Source organism: Panthera tigris, chromosome B1 (assembly GCF_018350195.1).
Source record: "Panthera tigris isolate Pti1 chromosome B1, P.tigris_Pti1_mat1.1, whole genome shotgun sequence".
In the NCBI taxonomy this organism is placed as follows: domain Eukaryota; kingdom Metazoa; phylum Chordata; class Mammalia; order Carnivora; family Felidae; genus Panthera; species Panthera tigris.
Genome location: NC_056663.1, coordinates 197041788 through 197058423, shown reverse-complemented (window position 1 = coordinate 197058423; position 16636 = coordinate 197041788). Strand labels below are relative to the sequence as shown.

At 41.9% G+C, this 16636-nt stretch overlaps 1 long non-coding RNA gene across 2 annotated transcripts in view; it reads left to right on the top strand.

Moving 5' to 3' along the window:
- The window catches only part of LOC122238124, a 107957-nt gene that overhangs the window by 33245 nt on the left and 58076 nt on the right, over positions 1-16636 (top strand). The window contains exon 2 of one of the 2 annotated variants that reach the window (XR_006217089.1): positions 16165-16243. The exons of the other annotated variant lie outside the window; for it this stretch is intronic. This is a non-coding gene — a long non-coding RNA (uncharacterized LOC122238124). The remainder of the gene's footprint in view (positions 1-16164; positions 16244-16636) is intronic. 2 annotated transcript variants of the gene reach the window in all.

The window sequence follows — 16636 nt, the reverse complement described above, 5'->3', positions numbered from 1 at the left end:
TCTTTGAGTTCTCCAAACACTGAGTATCTGGGGACTCATGCTCAGTAGATGCGGGTCTGTTTAGACAGTATGATACCAGCTTTCTTGTGTAATCCCCTGGGGCCATAGATGGGACCTAGTGTAAACTGTCCATTTCCTGGCATGTGCCATTGGCTGATCACCAAGTGGTTAAGTGAATCACCCAAGGTGTAGGTATTTCCCACTACACCCCTTTCAAAGTATAACCTCTCATGTGACTTAAAAGATTTCTCCATGTTTCATTGGCATTTTAGGTTGTTGAAGGAGGCCCTCATTGGGATCTCAACCACTCCTTCAAAGAAACTAGCACCAGTGATAACTCAGTTTGCTTTTGATGTAGCTGCTTTTCCTTTGCTGCTATTTAAGGTATCTTGGTGACTTCATTCCTGTCTCACTGGGGTCGTCCACTAAGTAGGATATTAAACGTTTAGGTCTGATGGCTGTGAGGAAGTGTTAGGTCTGATGATGGCTGTAAGTCATCTGTGTTCTTAGAATTTCTTCATGGTCAGAGAAGACTTATAAACACAACTGCCTTTGTCCCCAACTTGTATGTAATGTAGGTGAGCAGAGAATGAACTCTTTGCCAAAGGCAGTTTTCATGAGGTGATGTGATTCCTGTGTGCGTGTGCGTGTGCGTGCGCGCGCGCGCCAGTACCATACTGTCTTGATTACAGCTTTGTAATACAGTGTGAAGTCCGGGATTGTGATGCCTCAAACTGGTTTTCTTTTTCAGGATTAATTTGGATATTCAGGGTCTTTTCTGGTTCCACACAAACTTTAGAATTGTTTGTTCTATCTCTGTGAAGAATGCTGGTGTCATTTTGATAGGAATTACATTGAATGTGTAGATTGCTTTGGGTAGTATAGGTATTTTAACAATATTCTTCCAGTCTATGAGCATGGAGTGTTTTTCCATTTCTTTGTGTCTCCTTCAATTTCTTTCATAAGCTTTCTATAGTTCTCAGCATACAGATCTTTTACCTCTTTGGTTAGGTTTATTCCTAGGTATTTTATGGTTTTTGGTGCAATTGTAAATGGGGTTAATTCCTTGATTTCTCTTTCTGCTACTTCATTATTGGTGTGTAGGAACGCAACCGATTTCTGTATGTTGATTTTATATCTTGTGACTTTGCTGAACTCCTGTATTCCAGCAGATTTTTTTGTGGAATATTTTGGGTTTTCCACATAGAGTATCATGTCATCTGTGAAGAGTGAAAATTTGACTTCTTTCTTGACAACTTATATGCCTTTCTTTTTGGTGTCTTGTTGCTGATGCTAGGACTTCTCAAGATACTAGCAAATCGAATCCATTAAATAGAGTACATTAAAAGAATTACCATGATCAAGTGGGTTTATTCCTGGGCTACAAAGGTGGTTCAATATCCACAAATCAGCAGGATACATCACATTAATAACAGAAAGGATAAGAACCATATTACCCTTTCAATACATAAAGAAAAAGCATTTGAAATTCTTGATGAAAGCCCTCAAAATAGGGATAAGAAAGAACATACCTCAATATAATTAAAGGCCATTTAACAAAGACTGACAGCTAATGTAATCACCAATGGGGAAAAATGAGAACTTCCCCCCCTAAGGTTAGAAACACAATAGGGATGTCCACTATCACTGCTGTTGTTCAACATTGATGCACTTTCTAAGAGGTGTCCAGTGGATGTGATTATCCCAGCAAAGAGCTACTTACATTTTCATGTGCCCAAGCTATGCTGGAGGTTAGAGGATGGTCCTGGAAGTAAGAGGTTGTCCACATTGTCCAAAACAGGGGCCTATTAGTGGGTATATATGTTGAACTCTCTGTGGTACCAACTTCCAAGTGCCCTGACTTTTATAGGCTTCAGACTCCGGTCACAAAGATCATTTGGAAAGTAGCTTGGAGTTAGAGTAATGTCACCCATCTCTGGGTGACAAGATTCCAGGCCAGTCTCCTGTTTTTCTTGTCATTCCAAAGTTTTCATCAAATGTTTCTTTTTATTTTCCTCATTCTATTTTTCTTGATACTCTATAATTTCCCCCAAGTTGTTCCTTCTGTTGTTTTACACCCAATGTTTCATGTCCATAAATGAATGAGTCCTCTTTTTCTGAAACCTGAATTGAAATCTGAATATCTTAGTTTGGACTTGGAGTTCTGAATCTCAGACCTGGACTTAGGGCATATACTCTACTGGAAGTTACCCAGGTAGCACAGGGGCTGGAGTGATGAATGGGGGATTAAATGAGAACAGCCAGTAATGGACACAGCATTGAGCTGGTCATCTCACTCTGTGTGTTATTTCCAGCAGGCACTGTCTACCCAATCATATATAATGTGTTGCAAGATATCCTCCCTGGAAGGACAGGAGCCAAGTACTCACCTGTAACTCCATCTACACCATTGGTGGAGGTGGTACTCTCCCTGCTCATCTGACAAGAACCTTGTGCCTGGGGTTGATCTCTCATAGAAGACTTCCAACAGAGCTTTGGGACAGAACTTGACACACATCACAAGAGGGTCTTCTGGTGGAACATGGGCAACAGGCCTGGTGCTGCCCTCTAGATGTGCTGAAAGCACAGGGTTTGGAGGGTGTATCCCAGAGCACCCCATGGCACCCACACATGCCCACCCATCCCTGAAGAATACCCAACCTCCTGAGTTCCCATTTCAGTAGAAATGGGACAGGTCTACATTAGCAAGGTTATCCATATAGCATAGGTGAGGTCTCTGACATCATCTTGTGATGGAATCTGTTTTTCCTCTCCTGAGAAGAGATTCTTTACAGACCCCCATCTCTGCCTCTCAGTATGTCAGCCAAAATCAAGGCACCTTAGAATTCTGATAAATCTGTTTACCTTGATATCTATGAATGATTTTCCTGTCTTCTCAAACTTCCTATTCCTTAATGGAAAATAAGGTTATATTGGTGTATTACCAAAAATTTGATATGAATTTGCAAAGAACATTGTGGAATAAATCTACAATATTCCCTTCCTGAGTTGGAATGGAATGGGCAATAAGGTGTTCCATTCCTGTGTGAATATTACACTATATCTGACTCCCTTCTAATGGTACATATGTCACTACATGGACATGCTTTTCCCCTTCCAGGAATGTACTTTATTATATTCTTATTCACTTAGGATTTATGATCAAAATGGTGTATCTTTCAGCGTTTGTCAGTGAATCACATCCCCATTTCTTGAGCTTCTAAGAATGGTCAGTCACTTGAATGTGAACAAATGATGCTTGTTTGTGAGAGTTTATTCCATGCTATGATCTTGTGCTCTTCCTGCTACCCATGTGTTCTGGTGAAGCCTGGTCTGGGAAGTGCTGCCTTCCCACTTGAGTCTCCCAAAATTGAATCAGAAGGACATGTGGGATGGGTTTGAAACCTGGAGGTGGGGTTGCACTAGTGACTGGCCTGGCCTATGAAGGCAAAGGCTTTCAGAGCTATTTTGCTGGACTCTGCCTGCAGGGGTCTTATTTTGGAGCGTGCTTCTCATCCTGCCAGCCCTGCTGGAGATAGCCTGGGTCATCCTTTAACACTTGCCTCCCTGACACTCTTGTTCTGTTTGTCAGATGGGTCCTTTCTGTCTGTGTTCTGTGAAGCTACAGGTAGGAGCATTAACCTTTGGATGTCCTGGAATGGAGTTTAGCTCCAACTTACTCCTGGACACATTGACTGGATGCTGGTTATGTGGCAGTATTTTCTGTGAGCCTATGTCATTCAGGTACTTACCCAAGGCTCTTGTATCTTGAGTTCTCAGTCATTGGAAGTTGATCCCATGGAAGTATCCTGTCTTTGTTGGTAGGGATTCATATGTGGTTGTACCTTCAAGTAACATATTTTCTTTGGGAGGTGGGTCTATTTTTCATGGGTTTTGATTTTGTGGGGAGACATTAACCTAGAACATGTATCAGATTTGTCCCATTGAAGGATGGTCCACAGGGGTTAGTAGAAAACTAGGAAAATCTTTCCTTGATGATGATCTTTGATATTTAAACTGTTGGGTAGACTCCTAGCATTCAGACATTCAGATGGTAAATGCTATTTGCCACTTCTCGTCTTTCCTGATTGGGCAGTTGTCCTTTGTGCTGCCTTTTCCAGAAGTAATTGGGCTGTATAATAGAAATTATTCTGTTGGAAAGCCTTACCCTATAGTTTCCTTTGAGTAATGGCTTTCCTTAAGTGAAAGAGCAATGTATGTTGAGGATTTCCTCATCTTCACAGCGTTTGCCCTGTTTCAGGAGTAACTAGATCAGTAACTCAACACTGGATATTCTTGTTTTCCTTTATTTTTTTCATCCTACAATAGGCATTGATCCTGAGGTGTACTTCTCTGTCCATACTATTTAATAAACTAGCCCTGATTTCTTGGTTATATGAATCAGCATCTACAAGCTAATTGAGCAAGGTCATGTTTTTTATATTCAGACAATATATTTTCTGCAGCATACTATACATGAGATGCCTCACTTCAAACTGCTACTCCTTATGAAGTTTTTATCATAACCTCAGAATGTGCAAGTAAGCTGCCCAAGAATAGCAAGGTCCATAGGTGCTTAAATCACCAGCCTCATGCCCTTGAGGGAACACGGGGAAGAAAGGCCAGGAGGTTCTGAACCACCATCTGTCTTGTGAGATCCTCTTTGGAGAAGTGGGGAGGTGAGTCCCTGTATTCCTAAGGGACCACCCTAGTGAAATGACCAACTTTCTCCTTGGGACCTTTATGTCACAGTGTTGTCAAGGTTAACCATTTTTGCCTGTGGAAATCCTCCTGAGGAACTCCAGGTGGAGGAAACACAGCCAGAATGCTCCCAGGTGAAGTCTCAGGCCAGAGTTTTAAGTGGGTGTGTACTGATGGGCACTTTCACTCCTGGCTTACCTGATCCAATCCTCGCAGATGCTTAGACCTACCACTTATGAGTCTTGATTCCATGATACTTTTCTTCTATCTGTACATTCTCTGCCACAGTTACAATTTCATTATTTCCAAACTCTACAGATGTTTTATTGACTTTTGCAGGTGATATATAACAAAAAACATGGTACAATGCCTAGGTCTCCAAAAATGGGAATTTTAATACTGTTAGTGCCAACCACATGTTTGTTGAAGGAGATGTTCACTTGAGAAATTTCAGATAAGCACAGGAGAATGGGATTATGTACCACAATGCCTTCTGGCCCCATTGCAAATGGTTGCTTGGTCTATAGTTTTAGTAATGCTAACGAGCTATTCTAGGTGTCTATAAACAGCTCTGTGGGAAGGAACGTGGGATGTGCCTAAGATGAATTAAATGAGAAGGCAGAATCCTTGACTTTTTTGGCTCCTACTGTTTTCTCAGTTGAGTGTGTTTGGGTTCTCTGAGAGGCCTAGCCAGAGATTAAAGGAACAAGAGTTTTAATAGAAAGAATGAGAAAATAGGGCACAGGAAGGAAGAGGCGTCAGACCATACTGGAAAGTCTGACCCAGAGAGCCCAGGCAAGGTTCAAGTCCCAACTGAGAGTCCTTGAGTCAAAGCAACCATCAGAGGACTAAAGGTGGGCCTCAGTATCCCCGCTGCACGCCGTCATTGGCTGTAGCAGACTGGGGGGCGTGGCCTCGCAGCCACAGAGCTCCAAGTAGAACAGCTCTGGCTTTCCATCAGTTGTGGCACCTGCAGTAGATCCCAGATACGTGTGACCCAGGATCCACAAGTGTGGAGGCATTTCCTCTCTGGCTCCAGGGCATGTCTCACTCGGAAACTCTAGAAAAGGTTACTGGGATCAATGGCAGCCTCCATCACTGTAGCTGAACAAAAACTCTAACTGGTATTTAATGTCCTTCCTTGCCACGTCTGCTCTTCATTCCCTTCCCCTCAGCTGTCACCTCCACAGGGTTCAGTTCCACATGGTCAGGGAGCTGGAGATCACCACCAGCTCTAAACAGATGCCTTTGGCTTTTGTACATGGCCAGTCAGTCACAATGGGATAGGGAAATATCGGGAGGCAAGCGGGTTGCCTGGGTCCCACATGTACTCTTAGTTTTAATAAATTTCCCCTGATTTAGTATTCTCTATATAATTAAAATCACTTGGGTTTTATGTGAATTGTGTGGTCATGTCGTTATTGATTTGGAGGTGCAGTTTATATGCTAACTAAAGTTGTCCTAGGGGTGCCTGTGTGGCTCAGTCAATTAAGCCTCTGATTTCCACTCAGGTCATGATCTCATGGTTCATGAGTTTGAGCCCCACATCGGGCTCTGTGCTGACAGCTCAGAGCCTAGAGCCTGCTTCGGATTCTGTGTCTCCCTCTCTCTCTGCCCCTCCCCTGCTCGTTTGTGTCCTCTCTCTCTCAAAAATAAACATTAAAGTCCTTTATCATTTGAGTTGCAAGTACTTTCCTCAGCTGGTTTCTTTTCTATTTTATGGTTTGTTAAAGAAATCTTTCTTTTGTTCGTTGAAAGACTTGAAAATTCTACAACTTGAAAATGTGTGCCTTCTGGGTTTCCTCTCATAATTAAAAAGCTGTTCCCCACTCACAGACTTTAAATTTTTTTTTAGCTTTTCTTCGTCCTTATACACTTTGTCTTTTATGGTTAAAATCTGTTGTAACTTGAATTTACTTTGCCATAAAAAGTGAAATAAGAGGGGCGCCTGGGTGTTTCAGTTAGTTGAGCATCTGACTCTTGATTTTAGTTCAGTTCATAATCCTACAGTCTGTGGGATTGAGCCCCGAGTCAGGCTCTGTGTTGGGTGTGAACCCTGCTTAAGAGTCTCTCTCCCTCCCCTTTGTCCCCACTCATGTGTGTGCCCCCTTGGGCGGGGAAGAGCTACAGTTCTATTTCTAATCTCTCACGTAGCTACTTTATCCTAGCATCATTTGCTGTTACTATACTTTGACTTTTTATATATGTGGAATATAAAACAGACCATGAATAGAAATAATAAAACATCTTCGTGGAATTTTTTCAATTGGATTCAAATTTGGACAATGATTGTTTTATAGTATTTATATGAGAAATGAGTTAATAGAGTATATTTTCTTTTAAATGAGGAATCTTTTTGATTCTTGTGTTTAAAAGATATTTTAAGCAGATTCCCAAATCTTGGTCCACACAAGCATAAAACTACAAAGATTTTATAGACCATGCAAGATCAGAAAAGTAATGACAAAGTTATGACTTAAAAAATTTTTTTAATATTTATTTTTGAGGGAGAGTACAAGTGGGAAGGGGCAGAGAGAGACACACACAGAATCCAAAGCAGGCTCCAGACTCCGAGCTGTCAGCACAGAGCCTGATGCAGGCTCTTGAACTCAAGAGCTGTGAGATCATGAGCTGAGCTGAAGTTGGACACCTAACTGAGCCACGCAGGGGCCCCAAAGCTATGACTTTTTAAAAAAATTTAAAGGATTGAGCTTATCATAGGATTAGATTATATTTTGGCATTAGCGATATTTCCTATGAGGTTTATTAGTAAAAGTTTTGTTTGTGGAGAGGTCAGAAGGAAGAGATACTCTTAACTTTGCTAAGGACATGAGTAAAACTTTATTTAAAAATTTCAGATTGCTTCATCAAAGTAAAAAACTTAGCTCCATCAATTTAGAGGGTTTCCCTCTAGTATAAATGTTTTTCATGTTAACCTTTGGGGAATATGCTCGAAAATCACTTTGTCTTGTAGGTTTTAAAAAACCAACTGAATTAAACTATGGCATAAGTTTCTTCTGTATTCCTTCTATTCCTGAAGTTTTTCCTCTAGCATACTCTGTCATATCTAAGGGTGCATCATTTCTGAAGGATTCTCTGTAGTGGTTGCATTTATAGGTTGGTCCAGTTATCCACTGCTATGTGACAAACTACAGGAAAATTTATTGGCCTAAAACAAATTTCTATTGCTCACAATCTTGTGATTTAGGAATGGCTCGGCTGAGCATCTGGTCTCTGTTCCATGTGGCATCAGCTAGAATGGTTCAGAGGGGTTAGTGGGTTGGCCCACTAACAGGGATGGCAGATTGGTGCTGCTTGTCAACTGGGAATGAAGTGAGCTCTTGGCCCAGAGGTCTTATGCCCTCTCCCATGTGGACTTCTCCCTGGGGGATGGTTGGGCTTTCTCACAACATGGCAATTGGAATGCTCATCCTTGGAACCCAAGAGGGTTGGCAGAGGCTGCAAGGCTTTGTATGATGTAACTTTGGAGGTCCAAGGAAATCCACATTCTGTTGGTCAAACAAGTCATCAAGGCCAGCCCATACTCAAACTATGAATTGGGTGGCTTAACAGAAACTTATTTCTCATGGTTCTGGAGGCTAGAAGGTCAAAGATGAAGGTGAAGGCAGGTTCCTGGTGAGACTGAGCCTTCTTCCTGGTTTTCAGAGGTTTGTCTTTTCACTGTGTCCTCACAGTGATAAAAAAGCCTGCTCTGGTCTCTCTTCTTATAAGGACATTAATCCTATCATGCGGGCCTCACTCTCAAGACATCATGTAAACCTAACTACCTTCCGAAGACCCCACTTCCAAATATTATCTTACTCTATAGGTTAGATCTTTAGCACTTTTATTAAATTTTGGGGGGGGGGGCACAAGTTGGCTACTTTTCTGCCTATATTTTGACGTCTAAAAATGGCCATATTTAACTTATTACATTTGATTTCAATCCACTATGAATTTTTGTGTGGTTGCCAAAATGAAGAGAAACATTTGGATAAGACCTGTTCCCTGGTAGAAGTTCTCTGGTATTCAATTTGAGCCACGACTGAAGAATTTTTGATGGGCATTTTGTGCATAGGGCTTTTGTCTAGTACACATTCTTAAACAGTCACTAAGATATCTAACCAGCTATAAGTTTTTCCTATGTTCATTGCCATTTTTCTCTAGAATGGTGACTGAAATGGCTTGAACACTTCAATGCTTTGGCTGGAAGATTTTCTCCCATAGCCTTTCTTTCCAGTATGTATTCTATGATAAGACATATTAGGCCTGCTCCTGTATTATTTAAGTGTCTAAGAGGTCTTAAGTGTTTATAATACATCAGTGAACAAATGCCCAACATATAATTGCCTATTTGCCATAGTTCTTAGTCATGCATTTAAGATTCCCACTCTCACAGAACTTTAAGCAAGTTGGCAAAGGTCAATCATAACAAGTGCCTCCTGATTTTGCCATTCTGTTGCCCCAATAGGTCCCTTATTGGGGAATGTGCTTTGGTTGGAGTGCAGATGTCCAGGAATCTGTTGTCTCGTTTTCTTAGTTCTCAGGGGCCATTAGTGCTTAGCTTCCATGTGTGAGGGCAGATGTAAGGGTCAGAGTGTGGCTCAGTGTATGTTTATCCCAGCTAGGACTCTAGGATTCATAGTGGTCTGAAGGAAATTCATTGTGAGATTGTAAGAATGTACTTCCCATGTCCCTGATTGCTGGGAGTGTTATTGACTAGCAGCCTCAGCCTCTCCATCACTGTGTCTGTGCTGGGAATACTCTCCCCATGGGCTGCTCCTGGCCAATCACTGAGCACCCTGGGGATTTGAAGGTGTACACATTTCTGGGAGTTGCAGAACTCCTCTGAGGGGCAACCTTGGGGAAAACTCCCTAATGGCCTGGTTTAAGATCCTCTTAAACTTATACTGCTGTTGTGACTGTGAGTGTACAGGAAGTATAAATGACAAAGGACTCCAGCCTCTGAGCTCTGAAGTCCATCAGAGCATTTATCCTGAAGGATGCACTTTGTAAAGACTACTCCCAGCTGAGCTTGGCAGAGGCACCAACACTCCTATTCTTGGTAAACCAATTCTTCTGGTAGCAATTTTTGGCTCAAGGACTCCTCAGCAACCTTGCTGAAACTTCCTTCAATTCCACACTGTCCATACTGCTTTCACCCAATCTTCTTTCCCTTTCTCCTTCACTCAAGGTCATGGTCTGGAGCCTCTTGTCTGTTCCAGCTGCCTTCCCTCTGTTTTCTCTTATATAGATGTTTCCCCTAACCAGATTCGTACAAGTTTAATTCCAAATTGCCTTTGGCTTTTCAAAGGTGCTGGACAAATTGACTCTAGTTCTAAGATGTTTCCATTCAAACTTCCTCCTCTTTAAGTTTTTATTCAAATTCCAGTTAACATACTGTGCAATATTAGTTTCAGGTGTACAATATAGTGATTCAACACTTGCATACACCACTCAGTATTCATCACAACAACTGTACTCCTTAATTCCCATTACCTATTTCACCCATCCTCCCACCTACCTCCCCTCTGGTAACCTTCAGTTCTCTATAGTTAAGAGTCTGTTTTTTGATCTTCCTTTCCCCCTCCCCTTGACGTTGGCAGTAGCAACTTCTTTCTAGATACGTCTCCAGAGGCAAGGGAAACAAAAGCAAAAATAACTATTGGAACTTCATCAAAATAAAAAACTTCTGCACAGTGAAGGAAACAACAAAACTCAAAGGCAATCAACAGAATGGGAGAAGATATTTGCAAATGACATAGCTGATAAAGGGTTAGCATCCAAAATGTATAACAAACTTACAAAACTCAACACCCAAAAAACAATCCAACAAAAAAATGGGCAGAAGATATGAGCAGATGTTTCTCTAACCTACAGATGGTTGACAGACACATGCAAAGATGCTAACTGTCACTTATCAGGGAAATGCAGTCAAAACTACAATGAGATATCACCTCACACCTGTCAGAATGGGTAAAAACAAAACAAGAAACAACAGGTATTGTCAAAGATGTGGAGAAAAAGGAACCCTCTTGCACTGTTGGTGGGAATGCAAACTGGCGCAACCACTGTGGAAAACAATATGGAAATTTCTAAAAAAGTTCAAAAAATAGAACTACCCTATGATCCAGCAATTGCACCACTGGGTATTTACCCAAAGAATACAAAAATTCTAATTCAAAAGGACACATGTACTTTAATGTTTATAACAGTGTTATCTACAATAGCCAAATTATGGAAACAGCCCAAGTGTCCATCAGCTGATGAATGGATAAGGAAGATGTGTGTGTGTGTGTGTGTGTGTGTGTGTGTGTGTATATATATATATATATATATATATATATATATATATAATGATGGAATATTATTCAGCCATAAAAAGAATGAAATCTTGCCATTTGCAATGACATGGATGGAACTAGAGAGTATAATGCTAAGTGAAAACAAAGACACCGTATGATTTCACTTATAGGTAGAATTTAAGAAAAAAAATGAGCAGACTTCCTCCTCTTTACTCAGATTTACCTGTGAGGAGGGAGGATAGTCCATGGAAGAAGGTAGATATTCATGGCTAAAACTTTTATTGGTGGTGGTCTGAGAATATGGCCTGGTGGAGAGAAATGCTGTTTCAGTTGCATGATTCAGGCATTTGAAAGACCTGGAAGAAGACTACAGGGACAGTGGAGCGGGTTGGCTGCTGCTTAGAATCTCCAGGCAGATCATGAGGTCCTAAACATTACTGGTGAGGGGCTAGTAGCTAAGTGTAAGAGCTGGAGGGCCTATGGGGTAGTTTATAAAAAGGTTCTTTTCTCCTCTGTGGAAAGGCAGACCAGGCTATGGATTAGTTGGGAGATTTGCAGATCCTCTGGTGCTGGAGAGGTTATTGGTTTGGAAAGATGTGGCATGGAGCTGTGGCAAGCCTCAGTGGGAGAATCACTGCACAGGTCCCTAGGATTCTGGAGGAAATCCTTGCTGTCTATAGCAGGGAATTGTACTTTAGTTGAGAAACAGCTTGAGGTGTGTTACTGGTTCCTAATAGAGGTGAAACACTTGGCCATTGGACAACAAGTGAACATACCTAGAAGTAGGGATTCTGTCCTATTGGGTCATACGGTCAGGCCCAGAGGTGATCCATTTGGTAAGACCCAGACTCCCATTAAACCCACCAGTGTTAAATTCGTGCCCTTCACTCAGTTTGTACCTGTGACTATATAGGCGATCTTGTTTGGCTAGTTGGAAAAATAAAAGACCTGTCAGCTTTGTTTATAGATGTGTCACCTCTTAATGGGTCTTGAAGCTAGAGGTTGTTATTGCCAGGACATGTTAACCAAGTCCTGAAATTATTTCCATGGATAAACTATTTCTTTCCAGATTCTGGGAATTCATACAAATAAATTCTGGACTGGAACTTTAGGAGCTGCAGGAATTACTCTTAAAAATTTTTTTTTGTTTATTTTTGAGTGAGAGAGCACAAGCTGGGGAGGGGCAGAGAGAGAGAGGGGGACACAGAATCCAAAGCAGGGTCCAGGATTGAGCAGTCAGCACAGAGCCTGATGTGGAGATGGAACCCACCAACTTTGAGATCATGACCTGAGCCAAAGTCGGACACTTAACCGATTGAGTCACACAGGCGCCCCAGGAATTACTCTTGTATACTGTGCTTTTTATTAAAAGTCAACTGACCTGAGTCTGTCACTGTCTTAGTTACAGGGATTGTGGAGTTACAAGGAGTCTTATTTGTTGATTTAGAAACCGTGATCTAGAAATCATTGCCCCACACCTTTCAGGTGACTTAGCTATCTTGCAAGTCAACATTTTACCTTCTTGCTGCTCTTCATCCCAATCTACCACGAGTCTCACTAATGGTGATGTTACCACAAGCTGTGGTGTTCACCCTCAGAAGTGGGATCCTTATCAGTAATATTGTTCTAAAATCTTGTCCCAGGGGTTTGCTTTCTGTGGCACTCCTGTATCCAAATATCTTAGTCTGGTTTCCCATGGTAGCAAAACCTGAAAAGAGAGCTTGTGTGCTAGTAACCATTGGGAGGTAACCTGAGAGAGCAGGAGCTAGAAGCTGAGGAGAGTGAAACATGAGAGTGTCCACAGAGCGAGTGTTCAGAGACAGAATGGGCATCATGTGTCCACAGGGATGGCAAGCTCTGAAGAGTTGATCATCAAGGTAACAGAGTATCTGATGGATACTGTGTGTGGTGAGTTTAATTCTGAGGTTCTCAGGTGAAGCTTTAAGTCTGGCTGAAACCTTGATTGATAAGTTACCCTTACGTTGACTTCAATTTCTTTACTTAGGCAGGTGACTAGGGGAATCTGGGCTGTTGGGTAAATCGATCTGGTTAGCCAGAGCTGCCTTAGGGTAGAATGGTCAAGAATTTGTTAATGTGTTGGTTTCAAATTTACCATTACAACGTAGGGGAGGAAAAAAGTCTCTTCCTCTACCCACTCGTGTTCTCCAGTTGGGGCCCTGTAGATGAGATTGGCCAAACAGATTGAGTGAACCAAGTTTACAAGCAAGTGTATGGTGCATACACATGGGAGTACCCAGACCTGAATCCTTGGAGGTGTGGCTGAAGTTGGGCTTATATCTCCTGTTAGGCAAAAACAAAGGGAAAGTGACCTGGGCTTCTGGACAGGGGGGTAAGGTATGGGAAGGTGATTGCAAATAAGTGGGGTACACAAGGGTTGTTTAGTAACATTTATCATGCAGATTTAAGCTCTGCTTTCTTTGGTGAATTTCTTAAGTCTTTGGCAAGAGTTATTAGGTCTTACTCTTCCTGCTATAGGAGACGGAGACATCTCTACAAATTGATATTTTCTTTAAAAATGTAAATTTCTGTTATAAAAGGAAAACATACCTGGTTTCTAGAGCTTTTTGGGCATCTACTGGTTCTCTGTGACCTTTAGCTCAAAACAATCCATATGCCAAAGCATGTCGTGGACATTATTCTGGTACTTCTCAGCTGCAGCCTATAGAATAGTTGCCTCAACTCTCCTCTTCCACTTTTCATCTTCTCCTCCCCTTCTCCATCCCAGCTTTTGGCAGCAACGGATGTGTTTTTATGTTTCCCTAGTTTTTTTTTTTTCTTTTTCAGGATGTTATATGACCAGAATCCTATAGTATGCAGCCTTTTCAGACTGGTCTCCTTCACTATGTAATATGCATTTAAGATTCCTCCATGTCTTTTTGTGGCTTATAGCTCATTTTTAAATCACTGATAGTATTCACTGTGTGAATATACCACAGTTTATATGCTCACGTTTTGAAGGACAGGAGATACTAATTTTAATTTTGGGAGGTGTTAGATGACACAAATTCAACTGAGTACACCTAAAGATTAATCTGGCTTTGTGCAGTGAATCATGCATTGGGTAGCATCCCATCTAGTAACAGAAATGAGCTCCAGCAGGTGGATTACCTTGGTAGTGCTGTTTAGGTATTTCCAGGTTGACTGGGTAAAAGTTACATTCCTGGGGATGGGGATGACTGTAATTAGGTATTAAGCCTTGGTTGGCTGATGTGGGGTTTAGCATAAGTTGACTCTATTGGGGACCTGCTGTTTCCTTTTTATCAGAAGCTATTTTAGCCATTTGTGGACAAGCCTCCAACAAGATTCCCAGGGAAAATTTATCTTGTTATTTGGGATTTCTGGCATGGTGGGCAAGGACAACACTGCCCAGACCCCCCAGCAGTAGACTTACTTGCTCCAGCAGCTGCAAGGAGTATTTCAGGGTTTTCATCCAGTGGAGAAAATCACCCGACTGAGGCAATGCCCTTCCTAGCACATCTACTGACTGAAATTGTGTTATAAAGGTCAGGGACTTCTGTCCAACTGGGACAACCGTGATGGGCTGAGACTTGGTTGGGTCTGTGTCACAGATGACCTCTCCCTCTGACAAATACACTTCCTTCTGTTCTTCTGTAGGTGTTGGTCTCTAATAATATATATAAATATCCTTTGGGCCAAGCATCTATTTCATGGTTTGATTGCTGTATTTTGTATGGCACATGTATTTCAACATGACCATGTTATTTGCCCTGATGCTTGTGTTCAGTGTCCATTGAAGGTGGACGTTACACATCCCCTTGGTGTCTTTTGTGACATCATGGAAGGATTGCCCTGTGATGTTCCATGACTCCATGTTGAAATCACTTTACTGTCTAATTTATAGAGGGTGTTGAATGTGGGCTGCTTGGAATTTGGATTTAATTTTGAGTGGAAGCTGACTTAGAAAGCTTAATAAATTTTAAAAGTAAATACTAATTCTTTATCTTCTTGAACATGTCAGCACTGGACTGCAATCAACCTTCAGTACTCACTGTGGGTCTAATGATGACTAGATATAAATGAGAGAAATGGAATTGAACCTCTAATTTGGCCACCAGGGACTGAGTGAAATGGTTGTGCTCTTAACCAGTAGATCTCCTCCAGCATAGTATCATGATGATTGAAGAGGAGACCTCTTCTTATACCCTGCCCCCAAATGCAGAGGAAATCATGCTGGGAGGGTGTGATTTCTGAGTCTTGCAGGACCAACTTGTGTACTTTTGTGCAGGTTATATTCTTTATGGAGACACCTGCTGTTGGGGGGAGTTGGGAATGAAATCCAGCCAATCCTTGGCAAAGACCTTCCTAGACAGGCTCCTCTGAGCCCTCTTTTCAGCCAGGCTACCTATTTGAGCCCTGTCCTCAACCTGCCTAAGCCAATCTTGGCAAGGAATCCTGCCATGTCCTCTGCTCAAACTCTTCATCCCTCACCTTTGATGTCCAAGCTCTTGGCCCACCTTTAGCAAAGATCCCTTCGTGTTGATGTCTCCTCACAGTCATTCTCCAACTGCGGACCCCCCTCATCCTACTAGTTGCTATAAATCCCCGGCTGTGTTTTCTGTATTTGGAACTTGACTCAGTCTCTTGACCCTTGCTGCCAGGGTCTCAACCCATCTTCCTTACTATTTTAACCGGTGTCTGATTAATTTTGTCTTTAACATACTCTACTCTCCAAACTCTGGAACTGCTTTTACAGGGGTGCTTCTGTCCAAAGGAAGAAACATACTTTTCTTAACATACACACTATGTGGTCACCAAGCTGGAGGCCTGCCTAAATGGAGTGTGCTCTGCTAACTTCCACAAAGACCTAGAATAAGTAAAAGGTGGCCTCGAAACATGCCCTGAAATTAGGATCGTTCCTTACCTCACAGTGCCAGGCTACAAACTGAAGATTTAAATGTCTTCTAGTTAACCCTTGGGCACTTCCAAATTAAGTTCATAATGAAGAATAAAACTCAAGAGCCATCTTTGGAAGTGGATCCCTTATGAACTATTTCAAATGCCCTTTATCCTTGTTAAGGGAGGTGTGTGGATATGGGTCTTATCTGCTTATCTACCTGTGAATAAATACATCCAGGTGTGGCCTTAAATCTCAATCTCTCCTGTTCCTGTGTTGCAGGCTGAAGTCCCCCTGTTAATCTCACCTACTCCTCCTTGATACCTATGGGGCTACCTAGATGTGACAGCCTGAATGGCAGGTGAGGCCCAGCCAAGTGCCCAGAGATTTGGCTTTCCTTTGTAAATTATTATGGGTGCTGTCTTAAGAAGGCTGTAAAAAAAAAAATGAGGGGAAAGAGGAAGCTAAGCAAGGATAAAGTTTCAGGTAAAGTTTTACATCATCTGGATGCTCAGGAGTATAGAACATGCTGTAGCATTGATGCTGCCTTGAAGCAAGAGGGCAGGACTTTGGTTCCAACATGGTAGCAGGTGTTAATTAGGGCTGTCCTGGGGATGGAGGTATGGTTTTAACTTCTAGGCACTTCCTGACAAGGTGACTCCAACATTTCTCCAGAGAAGATAGCAGGGGTAAACTAGAAGCAGCCATAGTAGTGGGGAAGAGGGATGCCTGGGATCTGGTTGAGGCTCTAATG